Raw genomic sequence first — 22766 nt, 5'->3', positions numbered from 1 at the left:
TAATGTACCACACTGTGACTCTTTAATCACCTTGTTATCTTTTAAGGCTGCCCCAGTTCAAACTGATGCAGTGTCTATTTGCTAGTCCTATCAACTTATGCATGTGTGCTGTTGTTGGAAATGATAAAACAGGATCTTAATCAAATTAAATTATTGTTAAATATGCTCACACATACAATTGGGCAGTATATTGTACAGTTTTATTGCACAGTGGGGGTGTTACGAATCTGGCCGGTGACCTTCAGTCTGCTCACCACCAGATGTCGCCCTCTCACATTCATATTACATTGACTGTTACACCACACCCCGGACTACATTCCCCATCAGCCATTGCACTTCACCTGTGTCCAATCAGAGACCCTGTTTAAGCCCCGGACTTCCTTTCTCTAGTCGCTGAGTATTGAATTGTTGTTAGCATTTATACAAAGCATTTACCTAGTTATTCTGTGTCTAGTTTCTTCTTGTTTTGGCTTGCTTTACATGTCTTGTTATCTAGCCTAGTTATTTTGTTTAGTCTGTCTCGCTGCCTGCCTTTTGAAACCCTCTGCTGTCTTTTCGGATTACCGCTTTTGCCTTGCACCCCTTCGGATTACGTTTGCCGCTGATCGACCCACGCCTGCTTTACGGACTACTCTTCTGTCTTGCTCTAACACACCTGTATGCCGTTGCCTGACCCTGCCTGTTTGACCATGTCGTTGTCGATGTCCCCAATAAAGCTCTGCAGCTGGATCCACCCGTTTCACGCTTCATTCCTCACGTAACAGGGGGCATTTAACATGAGTTCATGAATTCATGAGGTAGATGGCCTGAAGAAAGAAACTTTTCTTGTGCCTGGCTGTTCTGGTGCTCAGTGTTTTGCATTGCTGACCAGATGGCAACAGTTCAAAGAGGAAGTAGCCTGGATGTGAGGGATCCAGAGTGACTTTACCTGCCTCTTTACTAACTCTGGATGAATATAGTTCCTGAAGAGTGGGAAGGGGTGTACCCATTATTCTCTCAGCAGTCTGGACTGTCCTCTGTAGACTGCTCTTATTTCCACTGTTCAGCTCCAAATTGTTGTGACAGCTCCAGACAGCCAGATGCTCAACCTCCGTTCTATATGTGGACTTGCTATGTGTTATCTGCAAACTTCAGGAGCTTGACAGAGGGGTCTTTTGCAGTGCAGTCGTTGATGTACACGAAGAAAAGTAGAGTGGAAAACATACATCCCTGAGGGGGAAACAGTGCTGATGTGCTGATCGTACGGGTGTTGAATGTGAATTTTTGTCTCCATTGTCTCCATTGCCGAGTTGCATACGTTGATTGTTTTAGAGATTATTATTATCATTTATTTATTTATTTACTTATTTATTTATCATTGCAGCATTGCATCTGCCTGATCCCTGCTACAACTACACTGTACTGGACGATCCATGGAGAGCCACCAATAATACATATGCTTCAGTCAGAAATTGTGACAGGTCTGTCACCTGGAGCGGCTGGTTTCGTCTGTTCATTAATGGTCTGAGCGCTCAGATCCCAGACACGTGTGTTGCTCAGTACAGCTGTGGTACTGATATCGCGTTGTGGATTCGTGGTGGACACCCAACAGTACAGGATGGAGTCGTCACTCGAGATGTCTGCGGTCGTGCTGTCAATTACTGCTGCTATTACAGCTCTTTTCCCATTAAAGTCAAAGCCTGTCCAGACAATTATTATGTCTATAATTTGGTTGGTCCAACTGTCTGCAATTCAGCATACTGTGCAGGTGATTATATTTACATGAGCTCTTTCTACATACTCATGATATTTGTGTTTCTCTTCATTAATTACTATTCATCCAAACTTTTAGATGTTAGCAACATTAACACCAGCTCTACAGACATGACACCAGTGAACATCTTAACTAGTAAGTTAATATACAAATATATATATGTCTCTATTGGCTTATTTTCAGGTCTACAAATAAATAGAGATATAAATGTCTTCAGCTGCCCTTCTGGATACATTTTATTAAAGCAACATGCAATGAGGAACATGTTAATTTCTTAAACTATTTTCATAACAGCTAATATTTCTGACCCCTGCTACAACTACTACAACTGCTCACTTGCTCACAAGTGAACAGTGAGTGCATATTCAAAAGCGATTTCAACACCTAGCGTATTGACAGCAGCTCCCTGATGTGCGAAAGTTCTATGCAATATTAGAATGGTCAGAAATTCAGGGGTAGCGGGATTAAGAAATCCAACACAGGCTCATGAAAATACGTGCCTCTTTATACATTTCTGCAACACCGTAATTACGTACATTACTGGCACTAAAACACACGTTCAATACGTGCCAGTGGCTGCATTTTTATTACACTGCTTGAGGTACGTATTGTGACTGTTCAGAACTCAAATACACTCAAAAAAATATTTCAGCCCTTAACTTAATTCAATTACGTACAAAATTTCCATGCATTTAGATTACGTAGTTTTAACTTAAACAAATCAGTTAAACTTAATGTGATTCAAATGCATCAGTCTTACGTAAATGAATCAGGTAAAGTTGATGTAATAGTTCCCAGTGTTAAACAAACCCTGCTCAGTGTTCATGTGTTTCCACACTACAGAGTGTTCAAGTAGCATTGACACAGTGTTGTAGTTAAGGAGATCATTATGTCATGATTGACCAATAATGATGAACACCTGTTGTTTACAGGCAGAATCAACGAAGGAAAGATAAACACAAGAATCAGCCACAGCCAAAGAGAAAATGAACTTAAATAAATGAAGACATTAAATTTGACTTGACGTTTGACTTGATTTCTGTCATATATCCACAAATATTATTTCAGAACATCTAAACAGAGGTTTAGATATTTTATTTATTTATTTATTTTTTAAGTTTCAATTAACCTCATCACCATGGCGATCAGGGTTTACTTTAGTTGGACTCTTGACTTTTGATTTTTTTTATTTTAACTTTTTTGGCTGCTGTAATTATGTGTATGAAGCACATTTATTACAGCAAAATAAAAAAGCCAAAAAGAAGTCTGATTAGGTGTTCTTGGTTAGTTTTTATTGTTTGTTAAATCATTATCATCCAGTGTCATGATGCACTGATCTCATGCAGTGGTTAGTCTATTATTTTCATAATGTCAGGTAAACCACTGAATGATATCAGCATATCATGCCACTGGATGACTATTACAACATCAATAATAATTAACCAAGAACACTTAATAAGCCCCCCTCCCTTTTTTTTTTTCTTTTTTTTTTTGCACTATGACAAACGTGCTCTACAAACACAATTACAGAAACCAAAGAACAAAAAAAACTATACTAAGAAAGTCAAGGGTCAAGAGCCCAACTAAAGTAAACCCTGTTCGCCATGATGGTGAGGTCAAATGAAACTTTTTTTTTTTTTTTTTTTAAATCTAAACCTCTGTTTAGACCAGGGGTTCTCAACCTTTTGCAAGCTGGGCCCCCCCAAAGCTGGTTCATTGCAGTTGCATTGCAGTGATGTTAATGTGAGACCTGAGCCTGCTTTGCCTTGCAAAGATCCTCAATTCTTGGCTCAATGTTTGATAAACATAGCCTCAAATCATCCTCGATTTGTGCACGATTGCGGTATTTCGTTTTGAGTGTAGTCATTTTTGAGAATCCTGCCTCACACAAATATGTCGACGCGAAAGGAAGGAGAATCTTAAAGGCGACGTCACAGAGTTCAGGATATTCCTGCATCAATGCTGCCCAGAATGACAAAAGTGGGCAGGAGCTAAAGAGTTCCTTCAGTCTACTGTCACTCTTCAGCTCAATAAGCTGTTCCTGCATATCAATTGATAGCTCGTTTGCTGTGCACACAAACGGATCTCGAACCCACGCAAAAGAGCTATAATCCTCTTTAAAGTACGTCGCAAATTGTTTTCTCATTGCTGACAGGTGCTCAGACGCTGATTGAAATAGAGAGGAGAAATCGTGTGACGTGCCTGCATCAGTGATAAAGTCTGCAAGGCTGGGGAACATGTCGCAATTCCCTCGACTGATGCGGCCATGCCAGAGGTCTAGTTTTTGTGTGAAGGCGTGCACTTTGTCTGCAAGGAGCAAAATATGAGTTTCGCGGCCTTGCAAAGACAGGTTGAGGCCGTTCAAGCGGTCATATATATCGACCAAATAGGACAGAGACGCAAGCCACATAGTGTCATCCAGATGCTTCGCCAGATCTGATTTGATTTCTGTCAAAAACCACTTCACCTCCTCTCGCAGCTCATACAACCGCTGTAACACCCGCCCCCTGGAGAGCCAGCGAACTTCAGTGTGCAGAAGCAGCTGTTCATGCCCTGACCCCATCTCCTGGCAGAGGACCCCAAACAAGCGAGTGTTTAGCGGCCGTGATTTGATGAGATTGATCATTTTCACGGATTGGTTCAGTACGGAGTCAAAAAGAACCGGCATTTTTTTAGCAGCTAGTGCTTCGCGATGAACCATGCAATGTGTCCATTTCACAAGTGGAGCTACTTGCTGAACTTACTCACTGGATTTGTCGCTTTTGACAAAAAAAAAATAAAATAAATAAAAAAAATAAAAGTCGCCAGGAGGATGATTTGTTTGTGTTATAATCAGTGCTTGAAGTGGGGGGGAAAAGGTGGCGGTATTTGCATTGGAAAATCATTACATTTTTACAGTGAAAAACAAAACTTGGAGATATTGCTGTTACAACAATTTATTGTAATTTATTTATTAACAACATAAATGTATTTAAACATGTTTGTGTGTGCGTGGCTGTGTGCGTGCGTGTATTTCACAAAAACTAAAGGAAAGCTTTAAATGTAGCCTATATTCTGACTAGTTTATTCGTTTTATATCAGTGATGCGCGGGTCAATGTATAAACAACCCGAACCCGACCGAAGTTTTCAAATAACCCGCCCGCAACTCGGACCGCAAAAAAAGAAAAAGAAAATATTGTACCCGACCCGCTTCCTGAACCGCATGTTTAATATCTGCGACTGACAGCAGCGATTATATGCGGCTATGCGGTGGAGATGCGTTCACTGTCAAAAATCATTCGGCATTAATTAGGTTATTTTGTCAAAAGAAATGTTCTTGATTACAAAAAATACAGATTGTTCTTGTTGTGATTTATTTTGTCTTTCCTTTATACAGATTTAAATAGTTTCGTTTTCGAAGTACTCTAAATTATATCAGTGATTCTCCGATGTTAAATATGATCAAGAATTATTTTATTTCGATCTACAGTGTAATAAAAGTTAAGAAAAATATTAGCCTATAGCCCTAAATATATAGATTACAAGCTAATTCCTTTTTTCTTAACTTTTAACTTCTTCTAAACATTATCAAGAATATTAAATCAACTCAATAGGCTAAAGAATTTTCTTATACAAACTTAACGAATGCACTTCAAAACGAAGTTTTCATATATAAATTCAGGAATCACGAATATGACAAAATAATATTATTTTTTATATATTAGTTGTATAGCTATAATAGTTGTATCAAATGAATAAGGAAATTATGCCTTGAATTTATTAAGTAATGTTTAATTTCATTAATTTGGTTAATGCTCTATCGTGTTGGAAACAACCCCTAAATCAAACCCAACGCTAAACTTACCCAATAGTGTTAAAAAAAAAAAAAGATTTATAAAAACACATTTGTTGATGCAACCGTGAATCATACTTTGTGTGAAAAAGAATAAGAATAACTAGAAACTTGAGTGATTTGAACATATATGGATGTTTTTTTCAGTTTTACAGAAATATAAATAGAGGCACAGGGATCTAACTCCTAGCTCTTTGGATGGGGAACATCTAATTCTTCAAAACTGTTAACCAAGTTTACGATTACAATTCATATTTGTGACCCTGGACCACAAAACCAGTTTTAAGTCGCTGAGTTATATTCGTAGCAGTAGCCAAAAATGCATTGTATGGGTCAAAATGATTGATTTTCCTTTTATGCCTAAAATCATTAGAATATTAAGTAAATATCATGTTCCATGAAGATATTTTGCAAAATTCCTACTGTAAATATATACAAATTTAATTTTTGATTAATAATGTACATTATAAGAACTTCATTTGGACAACTTTAAAGGCGATTTTCTCAATATTTTGATTTTTCTGCACCCTCAGATTTCATATATTCAAATATCTCAGCCAAATATTGTCATATCATAACACACCATACATCAATGGAAAGCTTATTCATTCAGGTTTCAGATATGTATCCAGGGTCATGTTTGTCCAATGAAATTTTATAGATTTTGTTTCTTAAGCTTAAACAAATTTAATAATGCTTATTTTTTTCTTTTTATTTTTTCTTGTCTTCTTCATGAGCTGTTCTATGCTATTACTGCTCTCATGCTGATTTCTGTCATTGCAGTTATAAATATAACAATGCAGGAAGGATGCATGGTAAGTTTTGTTTCTGAAATTGAAGTTTTAGAGCTGGACTCAGCTTCTATCAATTATAGTCCAAAGATATAACAAGAGATAAGAAAATAAGATGTGCATTATGGATATTTGAAATATAAATGCGGTTTTCTGGTTATTATTGATGGTTCCATATACAAATTAAATTTGGTTAGCTTTTAATAATAGAAAACATTATTAAAATCAGTGTGTTTTATTTATCATATAAACTTCAACTGTGATTTCAGAGTCAGACCTCTGAAGGATGTTTTCAAAATCTTCTTGATCAAATCGAACACATTACAGCTCAAGTGCTTCCTCTGAATGTATGTATTTACATACTTTTACATATATTTACATCTTTACACTTATTGACTATAAACATTTACAGCAACTGTGTTTATCTGATCAATGAATTAGACTGTGATGAACATTTTGATGATAGTCTTCAACTCATTAGAGAAGATTTTAGAGTCATTATCATCAGCAAATCCAACTGAACTAGCCTCCTATGGAAGCCGTTTGTTAAAAACCAGTGAGAAACTCATTTCTACATTAGTGAAGCCGACAGACACAAGTGACAGTGTCAGTTTTACTCTTGCTGCTGTAGGTAAGTGGAAACACTTTTTTTATTACTGATGATGAAACTTGGATTATATATGATGTCATAAACTTAAAGGAACACTGCACTTTTTTTGAAAACAGGCTCATTTTCCAACTCCAAACTCCAAACTTAAACAGTTGAGTTTTACTATTTTCAAATCCATTTAGCCCATCTCCAGTTCTAGTGGTAGCATTTTTAGCATAGCTTAGCATAGATCATTGACTCAGATTAGACCGTTAGCTAATAATCCATTACACTGACTGATTTTAAGGACATTTGATTTTGGAAGCAAAACCAGTTGGGAACTCAAGTGCTTGCATATACAGTATACTGTAAGATGACCTTTGTGACCTTTGACCTCCAGGCAACCTAGTAGTTAATAGTGCTTACATTCACATTTATTTAATTAGCAGATTAAATAAAAGTCGACTTGAATAGTTTAAACTACCTCACAGATGAAAACTCATCAATAATAAAGTTTTATTTTATTTTTTTTTTTTTTAATTTTGTGCAAATTGAATGACTCAGCTGGACTTAAGTTGGAAAAAGCACACATATAGTAAATAAATTAATATAGCACATACTTGTTTGTTTTTAATCAGAGGCAGAAATCTTCATGGTTGGACCACAGGTCACCCTAGAGAAAATCCCTCGACTTGACATGACAAATACTTCTGTGGACATTGATCTCATTGGGATCGCCAAGAACAACAAAGAAAGTACGCCAAATGTTTCTGTGTAACTACCAAAATGTAAAGAGAGATTCCTCACCACTGAACCTACTACTTACCTACTTAATTTTTTTAGTGTTTTAGTGCTGTTATTGTTTTTGCATAGCATTTCATGTAAGCTTCTGTTTCTGTCACTCAGGATCAGCTGCTGTGGCTTGCATGAGCTACAACACGATGGAGAATCTACTGAAGCCAGACTTCTTCAACACACCAAAAGACATGATTAAAACCATGATGTCCACTGTGATCTCAGCTACTCTGCCTAAAACCACCAACACTAAACTCACCAAACCAGTCAATTTTACCTTTAAACACATCAGAGTGAGAGATTGAAATGTGTTTTTGACCAAACCAAATACTGATGAACATCTGAAAACATCTAATATTCAGTGTTTCAATATTTTCTTCTTTGTTTTGCAGGAGATTGATCCCAGCGGTTCTCTCTCCTGCGTGCACTGGAATATCAACAAGTGGATTGAAGATGATTGTTCTGTTTTAGAGTCCAACAGCAGCCACACCGTGTGTTCCTGTGATCAACTGTCGACATTTGCTCTCATGCAAATCAGTAGCCGCCTACCAAAGGTATGAAAGAGAACAAATAAACCTCCTCAAAATATTGAAACACTGAACACATTCACATGCAGTCTGCAGTAGATGGTCAACATTTAAGGTGTCTGTTGAAGAACAGTACAGATTTGGCACTCATCTTCTCTGACATGTTTTCTCAGATCGACTTACAACTTTATCTGCTGACTTTTGTGGGAGTGATCGTGGGGGTGATCTTCAGTTTAGCCCTGTCCACCTTTGCCATTTGCTTAGCAGTAGAATTCTGTGTGTGAATGGATATGTGGTTGATCCGGTTCCTGAAAGCTACAGCAGCGAAGAGTGAGTTGGATTTTGTTGTGTAATTTGTTGTATAATTTGGCCCCAATTTGTCCAGTCTATTTTGGTTCACAAGTTTCAGAGGTTAAATTGATCTTATGAAGTCACTCAGCTCCTCTCCTCTCCTTCTTGTCCAGGTCAGGCAGCAGTACAGGAGGTGCAGGATTTTCTTGGTGGTGGGTGAAAAGCATATTTTAATAGATTAGAACTTGCTTTTTGTCAAATGTTGGTTTAAAAAATGTGAGTGCATGTGCATGGTTAAGGAAATAAAAAATGAATTTTCGATGTATGGAATCATTGAAATGTAAAGTTATGATAGCTATAGTTTTTTATATAAAAATATTTCAGTTTGTCAAGCTCAAACAACTGACTTTTTTCTGTAAGGACCCACTTCACAGTGTATTACTTTATTCATATGCCTCCTATGAAATATGTCACAAACAGAAAAATGTATTTTCAGGATGAAAGGCCACAGGTTCTATGGGTATTGTGATATAAATTTAAAATAAATCTGTATTGTGACATGGCTTGAATTTTTGTAATAAAACTTGTGAATGACTAGATTGCATTTTGCTTAAGTTCAGGTCACATCTACTTTTTCCTGTACTATTTTAAAAAATACAATAAAAATAAAATATGCAAAATATCTCAATAGATGAAAAAAGCAATAATATAGTACTTGTATTTTTGCAAAAGAAAAAAGCTCCATAATATTAATAATAATAATAATAATTGATTTATTATAATTCATTAACGATTTTGAAAACAGACCTAAGGTTGGTCTCTTTAAAGAAGACAATCAGCAGATTATTGGAGAAGTGAAATCATTAAAAAAAATGAAAGTATAATAAAAGTTATAGATGTTTAAATTTACTGTAAAGAAAATGCACTGTACAAATTTTGTTTCATTTTATTTAATATATATATATATATATATATATATATATATATATATATATTTTAAATAGGTTTTAATCTAAAATTTATATAAAATTAAAGACATGTGTCTAAATAAGTTGTGTTCCAAATTTGACGTTGATATAAAAATTGAGGTTCCTATGCAATTTTGTTTAGGTGTTATACCACTAATAGCCACTGGGTGCCATTCAACTCTTGATGCATTTTTTTTTTTTTTTTGATGCATTTTTCTGTGACAAATGTATACATTTCTGTCTCAATATTACTTCTATCACAAAATATGGAATCGTGAAACTCAGACCTTTCCAACGATAAGTATTTTGTCAGGATTATTTCAATGTATTTAAAAATACAGTTATTTACATTTGAATATTATGCATATTATTTTACAAATAAATCCAAATAAATATAAATAAATTTATATATATATAAAAATGAGATTTGATGTTATGACACAATTTTGCATCGTGATTACGAATTGACGTCATCGCGCAATGACATCACAATGTCATTTAGCAACTATTAGCAACAAATCAACCTTCCTTTAGCAACTTGTCATTTTAGCCACATTTGTCATGGAACTTGCTAACTAGCACATTATTAGGAAGGTGATTTGCAAATATTCATACAGAAACTTACACTTACTTCTTCTGGAGGTGAAGCTTGATCATGAGCAGTTGGTATCGATCCATCCTTCAAGAACAACTTTCTAGCAAAGCCTACTTTTTACTGACCCTCATTTACAAATCAATCTGGTGAAACAAATTGTGCAAACATATTTAAGTAGATCAAGGGTGAATTCCTTTAAAAAAAAAAGTAGTCCACCGCATCTTCGGAGGCTCAGATGTCGGGAGTAAATTAAGACTGCTATGTTCATTATTACATCCAACAACAAAACACCTCAATCACTTAGGAGACATTTTTGCCTACTCCTGCTGCGATATGGAAAACCTATGGCGGACCGTTTACAGCTCACTCAGGGTGGGTCTACGCTAAAACACCAGTGTCAGTCAACAGATGTGGAAGGGGCCTGTGCAGAACTATGTCATTCTGCCAAGAATCTGTGAATGGCTTGATCTGAGACACTGATGATGATTTGTAGGGATTAAAAAAAAAGCACTGGGTGGATTTTTATCATTATAGGGTGGTTGTGTACACACACTGACAAGACACATTTAAGTACAAACACCATGTAAAAGTGAATTTTGCACCTAATGACCCCACTGAGACAAGTTTTTATCATCTTTTTTTATTAATTTAATTATTTTTATTTAATTATTATTATTTTTTGTATATGTATGGCTAAAGGAGGATGGTGCTCTCTATTCGCTTGTCTGACACCTCATTGTGTGCCATGATCTCAGGCCTTCTGCACTTACTCTTTCCTCTTCATCTGTGTGAAGAACCTATCACAGATCAGCTCCAAAAAGAGGGAGGTGCTTAGCAGTGAATTCCTGTGTGTGATTGGATATGTTGTTGCTGTGGTTGTGGTGTGTGTATCTATCAGGCTATGGTAGCGAACAATGAGTCATTGTTGCTGTAAGTTAATATGATTAGAAGGAAATAATGCAGCTCCGAGCTTTTGTGACACAGTCACTTAAAGGAAAATATTTAGAAATTCTATATTTTCATAGAATATTTAGGGCCTGAGCACTGTAGTGCGAGGACCCTATTGGAATTGCTCTGTTTCTTCTTCTTCTTCTTCTTCTTCTTCTTCTTCTCCAAAGTGAATTGCATTTTTGAGGGCCTAAACATGCTCGAAAACTCACGAAACTTTGCACACGCGTCAGACCTGGTGAAAATGTACATCTGATATGGGTTTCAGAAGTAGGTGTGGCAAAATGGCTCGATAGCACCCCCTATAAAATTTCGAAAAAAACTCGGTACACACATGTAACACACCAATACCTACAAAAAAGTCTCCTGGCACAACATACGAAACCCAACAGGAAGTCCGTTATATTGAATTTCCTGTAAGATTTTTGTGCAGTTTTTGCCATTTTCAGGCCTCGTACTTTAACGAACTCCTCTTACAGTTTTAATCCGATCATCTTCAAATTTGCTGAGTGTCATCATAAGGCCTTTGCAATGCGACATCCCTGGCGGCCTAAGAAGGTCTGATGTTTCACCATGAAAAAGGAAGTAGCTGTAACTCAGGCAAACAATATCCGATTTGCCTTAAAGGGGTCATCGGATGCTAAGTTCACTTTTTCATGTTGTTTGAACATTAATGTGTGTTGGCAGTGTATGTACAAATCTACCGTATAATGATAAAAATCCATGCAATGGTTTTTAATTAATCTGTAAAAATAATATCCCCTTTTTCAAATCGAGCCATTCTCAGATGCCTGTCGGTGTGGCATCACACAGACAGAGGCCGCTCCCACGGTAGTTGACTGACATGAGCTCTTACCATAGACCAGCTGTCACAGTCCAGTAACTTTCCTTGTTTTGATGCCAGAGCAGGGATGTAAGTTACACAAGAATATCTCCGATTGAGCAATTAAGGTGTTGCGTTGTTGGATGTAATAATGAACATAGTGGTCGTCATTTACTCCTGACTTCTGAGCCGCTGAACATGCAGTAGATTACGTTTGTTTGTGAAGGGAATGCGCCTCCCGATCTACATATATCCGTCTATGTTTGTGCGAATCATTCATGATCCGGCTTCACTTACAGCAGAAGTGAGTATAAGCGTTTTTTTATGAATCTTTGCGATCGCCTTTCCTTATAACGTGGTAGTTAGGAAGTTTAGTGGCTAAACGCGGCTAAATGGGGCTAATGTAAACAAGACCGTCTTTCCACAGCGAGAAGAGAGGGGCAGGGTGAGCAGAGCTCATTTGCATTTAAAGGAACAACCCCTTAGAATGAGATGATTTTTGCAGAGCTGATTTTGGCAAGGTAAAAAGGCTGTTGTTTTACAAAACCATTGAGAATTTTTAATCAAAGTATATTAGAGACTTTTCATTAAGACCCTAAAGAATCATATCAACTTGTGGAAAATGGGCATCCGATGACCCCTTTAAACTTCACAGGTTTGACAAGAGTCATGTCCTGAACACATGTTCAGTGCCCATATTCAGTTATAGTCATAGCGCCACCTGCTGACAACACGAAAGTAACATGTTTAACACTGTTATGGACTCCTAGCAACATATTAAAAAGCGTTAGCAAGTTTTAAATAGGCTAGCAACATGCTAGAAACATGCTAAAACATGTTAGCAACACTTGCATGCTATTAATACAAAGAAAAAGGAAATTGCTGTAACTCATGCATACAGTGTCCAATCTGCCCCAAACTTAACATGCAACAAACATAGTAAAGCATGCTAGCAACACTTAACTGATACGCTAAAGCATGCTAATAATACAATGAAACAGAAAATTACTGTAACTCAGGCATGCAGTGTCCAATCTGCCCCAAACTTAACATGTTTGATAAGAGTCCTGGCCTGAACACATGCCCATATTCAGTTATAGTCATAGCGCCACCTGCTGGCAACAGGAAGTGACATATTTAATACTGCTATGGATGCCTATAAGTGAACTATAAGTGTTAAATAGGGTAGCAACCTGCTAGAAACATGCTAAAACATATTAGCAACACTTAGCTAAGTGCTAAACCATGATATTAATGCAATGAAACAGGAAGTTACTGTAACTCAGGCATGCGATGTCCAATCTGCCCCAAACTTAACATGTTTGATAAGAGTCCTGGTCTGAACACATTTACGTGCCAATATTCAGTTATAGTCATAGCGCCACCTACTGTCAATGAAAAGTGACATGTTTGAGCCCCGGGTGCCTTCAGTTAAAACTAATAAAACAAACAAACAACTGATGTTGAATTACACAAGATGAAAACGCACTTCATAAGAACTGGACAGGTAAGCTATTGTTAGGTATACATCTGTATTTGTATTTGAATTTTTAATTTGAATTTGAGAAGGAAACCGTAAGCTCATATTTCCTTACCAGGATGATGAACAGATACCATATCAATAAACATCTCAGCACGCACAAGTATTGTTCTCAGTCAGCAGTCTTGGTAATGATCAGCTTACAACAGGTAAGATATTTTTGCTCAATGATTTTCATCATTTTCTGTAAATCAAAAACACTGCAGCATATATTGATGTGTGATCATGTGTGATTTGTGTGTGGTTTTTGTGTGTGAAGTAAACTGGCCAGCTCAGCACTCTTATGCTGTTTAGTTTTCAAGTGTGTTATTATGGAAACTGTGATCTGTGATTCATATGTGATCATTTCTGCAACCCTTTTAAACGTACTGTGCTTGTTAATTACCCTGAAAGCATTTAAAATGTCTAAGAGAATCCTTGCATCCTTTATTTAATTATTCTTTTAATGATTAAAACTCTCTTTATTTATACATTTCTGTTCCCAAACATAAAAGGAGGCAGTCCTCTGAACTGCCTTTTGGATAAAGAGAAATACATAATATTTTTTGAAATTGTCAGTGTCTTCCTTCCTTCATAAAGGCAAGTATTTTTGTTGATATTAGCATACCAAAACCCATTTAACAGAAGAATTAATTGAATCTCAGTTCGATTCAATTCAACATGATTTTCCCTCCTTTAATGACAGGTTTTGTAAGAGCATCAATCTCTGTTATGCTGTGTAAGTATGGATTTCTAATGTTAAAAATTCATACACATAAGCAGCCCCACAATTTGTTTAATAAATATTTGTCCGATCTGAATATTGTTTTAGCAGTCGATAAGAGTTTAGTACTGAGATCGAAGTAAAACATTTAACGTATTTAAATAATATCCGCAGAAATCAAAGTCAACACAGAAGATGCTAAATAAGGTTTGCATTTTTCTTAGAGCAACAGTAACTGATCTGACATTTGCTTTTGGTCATGACTCTCCCATTTTCTACTACAACAATTATGAACTGATTATTTATTTATTTATATTAAATATTTTGTATTTATTTATTTATTGCATTCTTCACTGCTCTTGAATCTTCACTCAGATGATCACATGACATTCTGTAATTTTCTTTCCCTTGCAAACTCTAGAATCCTAGAATCAGATGCTCACATGTATCCGCAATGCATTCATTTACATTATGACAAGTCTGTCTTTCTTCCATGGAGAATGCTTGACAGCTTGATGTGCCTTTCATTGTCAGTTGTCTGCTAGTATAAACATTGTAGCCTTTGTAATGGTTTTAATTCATTTGTATTTGTTATCAATTTTTTCAGATGTCTTGGCCTCTATGACTGTCCCGCAAATGTTAACTGCAGTTGGTAATGTATTGTGCTTTGTCATTTTGGCTGTAAATAAGCAGATCTGTAGATTGGTGTGTTTTGCTTCTGTCCATTTGGACCCTATATACATCTTGAGAAATCATCTTTCTGGTGACTGTAGTAATATTTTTAGACATTTCTAAAGGATATTAAGGATTCTGTATGTGAACGGCTGCTACTAATGTTAATTTGTATTGTACCAATTCTCAAGACGTTAATTTCTTAAAATGTTTTCATAACAGCTAATTTGTCTGACCCCTGCTACAACTACACTGTGTTGGACGAACCATGGAGATATATCAATAATACACATTACATGCATGAGTATCACAAGTGTGACACCAACATCACCTGGAGCGGCTGGTATCGTCTCTTCGTTAACGCTCTAAGTGCTCACATCCCAGAAACGTGTATTACACCATATAGCTGCGGCACTCATGTCACGCTGTGGATACCTGATGGACACCCAGCAGTTGAGGATGGAGTCGTCACTCGAGATGTCTGCGGTCACTGGGACAATTACTGCTGCTATTACGGGTCTTACCCCATTAAAGTCAAAGCCTGTCCAGGCAATTATTATGTCTATGAGCTGGTTAGTCCAACTGTGGACTGATCAGCATACTGTGCAGGTAATTATATGTACATGAGTTCTTTCTAAACATTAATGATGTTTGTTTTTCTCTTTATTAATCACTATTCATCCAAACTTTCAGATATTAGCAACATTATCACCAGCTCTACAGCCGTCACACCTGTGACCATTTCAGCTGGTAATGTAGCACTCTGTGACTCTTGTTACGGCCGGAGTGTTCATCTTGCATCTGTCCACTAGGTGGTGTTGTGCCGTGGTTTTGTCTTTTCTAGAGCAAGAGTTGGGTACAGGTGTGGAGTGTTACCTGTGATTGGCGTTTAGGCTAAAAAGAGGAGATTCAGCGAACAGTGGAGGCTGTGGACTTTGGTGCCGTTCGTCTTCCCTCTCCAGTCCTGGATTGTTTTCTTTTGTTGTTTGTTTTTTCCTTTATTCATACTTAATTTTTGTATTAATTTGATCTATTTTTTGATTAAATGTTCATTTGTTGAATTTAGTTTCCTGTGTGGCCTCCCCCTATTTGTAATGTTACAACCACCTGGCTCTGGGTGAAGTAACATTACAAATAAAATAAGGCCAAAAGTCCACAGCCTCCACTGTTTGCTGGATCTCCTCTTTTTAGCCTAAACACCAATCACAGGTAACACTCCACACCTGTAACCAACTCTCGCTCTAGAAAAGAGGAAACCACGGCACAACACCACCTAGTGGACAGATGCAAGATGAACACTCCGGCCTTAACACTCTTTAATTACTGTGTGATCTTTTAAGGCTTTTAACTGTGTGATCCCAGTTCAAACTGATGCAGTGTCTGTTTGCTAGTTATATCAACTCATACATGTGTGCTTTAGTTGGAAATGATAAAACAGAATCCTAATTAGATTTATTGTTAAATATACTCACACACACAGTTGGACAGTATAATAATATAATATAATATAATAATATATTTTTATCGCACAGTGGGGGCATTTAACTCACATGAGTTCATAGATTCATGAGGTAGATGACCTGAGGAAAGAAACTTTTTTGTGCTTGGCTGTTCTGGTGCTCTGTATTGCTGACCATATGGCAACAGTTCAAAGAGGAAGTGGCCTGGATGTGAGGGATCCAGAGTGACTTTACCTGTCTCTTTACTCTGGATGAGTACAGTTTATGTACAGTCTGTCAGAAAGTTGTTGATCCACTGATAGATAGAACCAGGGACAGTGAGCTGGGTTAGATTGATTGTCTCCATTGCTGAGTTGCATATGTTGATTGCTGACTGTAAGAGATTAGCATCATTTTTTTTTTTTCAGATGACTTGGCTTCTGTAACTGTCAAGAAGAATCAACAATTTCTTAAAATATTGTCATTACAGATAATCTGCCTGATCCTTGCTACAACTACACTGTACTGGACGATCCGTGGAGAGCCACCAATAATACAAATGCTTCAGTCAGAAATTGTGACAGGTCTGTCACCTGGAGTGGCTGGTATCGTCTCTTTATTAATGATAAGAGTGCTCATATCCCAGACACGTGTGTTGCTCAGTACAGCTGTGGTACTGATATCGCGTTGTGGATTCGTGGTGGACACCCAACAGTACAGGATGGAGTCGTCACTCGAGATGTCTGCGGTCATGCTGTCAATTACTGCTGTTATTATGGGTCTTTTCCCATTAAAGTCAAAGCCTGTCCAGGAAGTTATTATGTCTATAAACTGGTTAATCCAATTGTCTGCATTTCAGCATACTGTGCAGGTGATTATGTTTACATGAGCCCCTTCTACATATTCATGATATTTGTGTATCTGTATATTAATCACTATTCATTCAAACTTTCAGATGTTAGCAGCATTAACACCGGCTCTACAGTCGTCACACCAACAACCATCTCAACTGGTAATGTAACACACTGTGTCTTTATTGGTCTTGCAAAAACACAGCAATGCACTAAAACACAATGACAGTATTTTTTTTTTTTTGGTGAACTCCTCTTTATGTAATTGTTGTTGAAAACTAAGAAGCAGAGGTAAGAAAAGTTAACCCCAACTTAAATGTCCAATACAATATGGATCACCTTAGTTTTTCATATGATGTTATGTCAGGATGTAGGATCAGAAGAGAAACAGATTCTTAAGTTTTGTAATCCTGCATAGTCCACTGAACAGACACAACTGGTGACTTTTTGTGGACACATAGATGGATGAGCTAGATGGAGTGAAGAGCACATTTTACAAACTATCACAGATAAACATTTTGCAGACACTGTTTCCATTTCTGTAAATTATACCTGTACATGATATTTCATATGCTTCTGCACTAATTACATCTATTTTTATTATACGGCATTTACCGACAGTCACTTCCACAACATCTACCAGTTCTACTTCTTCAGGTGAGGATGATATTACACTGGACTGTGGTATTGAAATGCTAACCCTAACCCTCTATAATTAATGTCTTCATGAAGAACATATTAGCTCATTTACATCTTACTTGGTATCTCTTTATCTTGTAAATGTTATATACTGACAGTCCCTTCCACAACATCTACCAGTTCTACATCTACAGGTGAGTGTGACACTGGACTTCCTTTCAATCAAAATATTTTTTGGTGACAATTTTTGTCTTGTTTGTATTACATTTTATTTAGAATCAGTTAATAACATGTATGCATGAAATGTATTAGAGTTTGATGTGATGTTTTTCAACTCTCTATCTTACATATAATATTACACTCTCCTTACCTACATGAATAAAGGTGAATAAATTGATTTAAAGCACCTGCCACTAACTTTCTAGTAATCCTGAATGCCTTGATTAGCTTGTTTAGGTTTGTTTGAGTTGGTGCTAAACTCTGCAGGAAAGTGTGCCTTGACATTGTTTTCAGACATCATTTACTTGTATTAGGTTTTGCAGTTGGATATATATTTAGATACAGAGCAGAAGACCTAGCACAGCAGAGCACAGCAGTGACCACCTCTGTAAAGCAGAAGAAGATTTAGACCAATAAACTGGAGCAGACCAAGCTGAGGAACTCCAAAGCATAGCTGAAGACCACCAAGACAGAGCTGGCGAGATAGGAGACCAGTAGACCACCACAGCAGATTAGGTGGAGATAGAGATGACCATGGTGGAGAAGAAACCCACCAAAGCAGAGCAGAAGACACTGCAACAGAGAGTAGAGAGAGGTTAAAAGGCCTCTGTGACCATAAAAATACAGCCAGAGAGTTTAGGGATGACCTCCATAGTCATGACAGGACAGACAAAGAGCTCAAAGACGGTTTTCTTGGTCATGACAGGAAGAGGCAACCCTTGTAGTGATGGCATGGCAGACAGAGAGTTTAGAGATGGCCTCCATAGCCATGACAGAACAGGCAAAAGGATTTGGGACGACCTTCTTGCCAACAGGGCAGACTTAGGATTGGCCCAATTTGATTTTGTTATATTCACATGAGCTCTTTAGGGGCAGTTGTGGCAGTTGTGGCCTAATGGTTAGAGAGTTGGACTTGTAACCCAAAGGTTGTGTGTACCTCAGTACCTGCAGAAATTGTAAGTGGGGTGTGTGAATAACCAGTGTTCTCTCCCACCTTCGATGCCCACAACTGAAGTGCCCTTGAGCAAGACACCGAAACCCCAGTTGCTACTTGGGCACCTCAGCAAAAATGTCTGCCTACTGCTCTGGATGTGTGTTCACTGCTCACTGCTGTCTGTGTGCACTTGGATGGGTGAAATGCAGAGCACAAATTCAGAGTATGGGTTACCATACTTGGCTACACGTCATATCATTTCCACTTTCCCTTACTGTTTGTTTGTTGACTTGAAATTCATCCCTTTTTTTAGCTGTTGTTATCAGTACCCCCAAAACAACAGTCACACCAGAGACGACCTTACCTGGTATGTAGTTTGATGTTTTCTGTTGATTGTGGTTTGATTTAATGTTTTTGGTTAGGAATTAAAGTGTGAAATGTGCAGTTGATTGCAGCCATTTTCATGAGTGTCTGCTCATAAATTGTCATGCCTTTACATTAAAAAGTTGTCAACCCAAAGATCTTTTTCATTTGCTTTATTTTGTTTTATTATTATCTTCATGCTGATTTCTGTCATTGCAGTTATAAATTTAACGAAGCAGGAAGGATGCACTGTAAGTTTGTTTCTGAAATTAAAACGTTTTAGAGTTGGACTCACAGCTGCTATCAATAATAGTCCAAATACATATTAAGACATAGGAAATTAAAATATGCATTGTGGATTTGAAATATGATTGTGATTTTATATTGTATATTTATTTTCCCACCACAAACTAACATTTCTTTGCTATTATTGTTGCAAAGCATGATTAATATTACAGAGTATAATATACTGTATAAAGCTTTATTGTGATTTCAGAGTCAGACCTCTGGAGGATGTTTTAACAGTCTTTTTAAGCAGATAGAGAACATTACTGCTCCAGTGCTTTCTTTGAATGTAAGTCTTCATATAAAATAATAAAATAATCTAATCTGTGTCAGTTTTATAATGATTGACATAGCATTGCTGTCTTATTGGCTCTGCTGACATTTACACATACAGTAACTCTATTGAACTGCATTTTTCTGATCAATAAATTAGACCGTGACCAAAATTTTGACTATGGCCTTCGAGGCTTCAGAGATTTTAGAGACACCATCATCATCATCATCGTCATTGTCATCGTCATCGTCATCACCGTCATCACCGTCATCACCGTCATCACCATCAGCCAACCAAGCTCAACTAGCCTCTAATGGAAACCGTGTGTTAAAAACCAGCGAGAAACTAATTTCTACATTAGTGAAGCCGACAGACACAAGTGACAATGTCAGTTTTACTCTTCCTACTGTAGGTAAGTTGAAACACTATTATTATGTTGGCTTTCATATCCACCTTTTTTCTGAGTAACCAATGAACGGCGCCATGATGGATTTTGTTTGTTTTTTAACAGAAGGTAAAGTTTTCATGGTTGGACCTCAGGTCACCTTAGATAGCATCCCTCGACTTAAGACGACAAATTCTTCTGTGGACATTGATCTCATTGGGATTGCTAAGAACAACAATGAAACCAGTATGTGAAATGCTTCATTGTGATTAAAAAATAAATCATGAAAATTCACAACATACCATTATCGCTAAACCACATTCACTTACATACTTTCTTTATTGTTGTTGTTTTAACATAGTATTGCTTTTCTGTTTCTGTCACTCAGGATCAGCTGCTGTGGCTTTTATGAGCTACAAGAAGATGGAGAATCTACTGAAGCCAGACTTCTTCAATACATCAAATGACACGGTTAAAACCATGATGTCCACTGTGATCTCAGCTACTCTTCCCAAAACCATCAACACTAAACTCAACAAACCAGTCAACACATCAGAGTGAGAGACTGAAATGTGTTTTTGTCCAACCTGAGCACTGATGAACATCTAAAAACATCTAATATTCAGTGTTCTGATATTTTCTTCTTTCTTTTGCAGGAGTTTAATCCCAATGGTTCTCTGTCGTGCGTGTACTGGAATATCAGCGAGTGGATTGTAGATGGTTGCTCTGTTTTAAAGACCAACAACAGCTACACTGTGTGCTCCTGTGATCATCTGTCAACATTCGCTCTCATCATGCAAACCAGCCGCCCACCAGAGGTACAAGAACATTTCTAGTGAACACTGAAGAAGATTTGTCACTCATGTACTCTGACATGTTTTCTCAGAGCAACTAACAGCTGGATCTGTTGAATTTGGTGTGTGTGATCGTGGGGCTGGTGTTCTTCAGTTTGGCCCTTTTGACCTTTACCATTTGTCAGTGGAGTCCTGGAGTGAATAATGTGACTCGAATCAACATCTGCATCAGTCTTCTGTTGGCTCACCTTCTGTTCCTGCTCACACAGCAGTTCCTGAGCGTCATACGGCCTCAGCAGGTGAGAATGATGAAGGAGCCCTACAGCTCAGCACAGCCTCACTGACAATCATCATAACCGTCTCTCATGGTCTCCAGGTGTTGTGTGCCGTGATCTCAGGCCTTCTGCACTTCCTCTTTCTCTCTGCGTTTGTGTGGATGTTCATTGAAGCTGTGATGCTCTTCATCTGTGTGAAGAACCAATCACGCATCAGCTCCAAAAAGAGGGAGGTGCTTAGTAGTGGATTCCTATGTGTGATTGGATATGTGGTTGCTCTGGCTGTGGTGTGTGTGTCTGTCGGTCTTGTTCCTGAAGGCTATGGCAGTGAACGGTGAGTTGGGATGTTTAAAAATTAATTCGATTAAATAAGGCTTTAGTTGGAATGTTCATTTTGTGTGCTCTTCTAAACAGCTGCTGGATTGAAACAGAGAAAGGTTTTATTTGGAGTTTTCTGGGTCCTGTTTGAGTCATACTGGCAGTAAGTTCTAGTTACAGACATTTTTTTCTATGCGCTGATGAAGCGAATAAATTAAAGTGATCATTTTGTCTTTTCCTGCAGTTGAACACAATCCTCTTCATCAGAATCGTCATCAGTCTGAGCTCAACTCTTAAAAGTCTAAATGCTGAAGTTTCACAGATGAAACAAACCAAGTACTCCTAATACCACTCCTAATAAATCAACATAAAAACAACGACATTAACTCTCATTTTTTTTCTGTTTTTCTGCAGGATTATGGTGTTTAAAACACTGGCTCAGTGTGTGGTTCTTGGATGCCCCTGGATTCTGGGTTTCTTCACTAATGGCAATAAGATGCTGGAGATCCTCTTTCTGGCTTTGAACTCCCAGCAGGGAACCTTCATCTTCCTGATCTACTGTGTCCTCAATAATGAGGTCAGACATCACTTAGTTTACCACCATATTCCATGTGAAATCTGGATATGTTGTTTTCATGAACATATTATGTTCTTATTTTGGTATTCTGTGACTTTTAGAGAGGAATGTCAAAAGCAGTTGTTTAAAATGTCACTCGTCCATTTGCTTCCTGTGACGGAATTTTCAAATCAGCCCAAACTATTCAAACTTTAACTGTCAAAAAATAAAATTTAAACAGAAAAAGAATGCCTTTGATCTCCCAAACTTTTAAAAGACCAATCCTTTGAAATTTAAAAGTCAATCCTCTGTAATAATTGTAGGCATTTTAACATCCCACTCAATAGGAAAAACCGTTTCAGTGTCTCCAGAGACAGTGTATGGAAGACAAGTAAAGAATCAGTACTTATTTCTGAAAATGCAGTTCTAATCTCTTAAGGCCATTTTTCTTTCTTGTTTATTAAAAACAAAATCCATTGAGTTTCAGAGGTTAAATTTATCTCATGAAGTCACTCGTCCTGTCGTCTCATTCTTGTCTAGGTCAGGCAACAGTACAGGATGTTCTTCAGATGTCTTTGCTGTGGACGCAAACCCAACAACATCTAA

At 37.3% G+C, this 22766-nt stretch overlaps 1 pseudogene; it reads left to right on the top strand.

Moving 5' to 3' along the window:
* Positions 1–22766, top strand: part of LOC127162831 (adhesion G protein-coupled receptor E3-like) — a 52242-nt pseudogene extending 29476 nt beyond the window's left edge.

This window comes from Labeo rohita, chromosome 1 (genome assembly GCF_022985175.1).
Source record: "Labeo rohita strain BAU-BD-2019 chromosome 1, IGBB_LRoh.1.0, whole genome shotgun sequence".
NCBI lineage: Eukaryota > Metazoa > Chordata > Actinopteri > Cypriniformes > Cyprinidae > Labeo > Labeo rohita.
The sequence above is the reverse complement of the archived record's forward strand: the minus strand, read 5'-3'. Positions and strand labels throughout refer to the sequence as shown.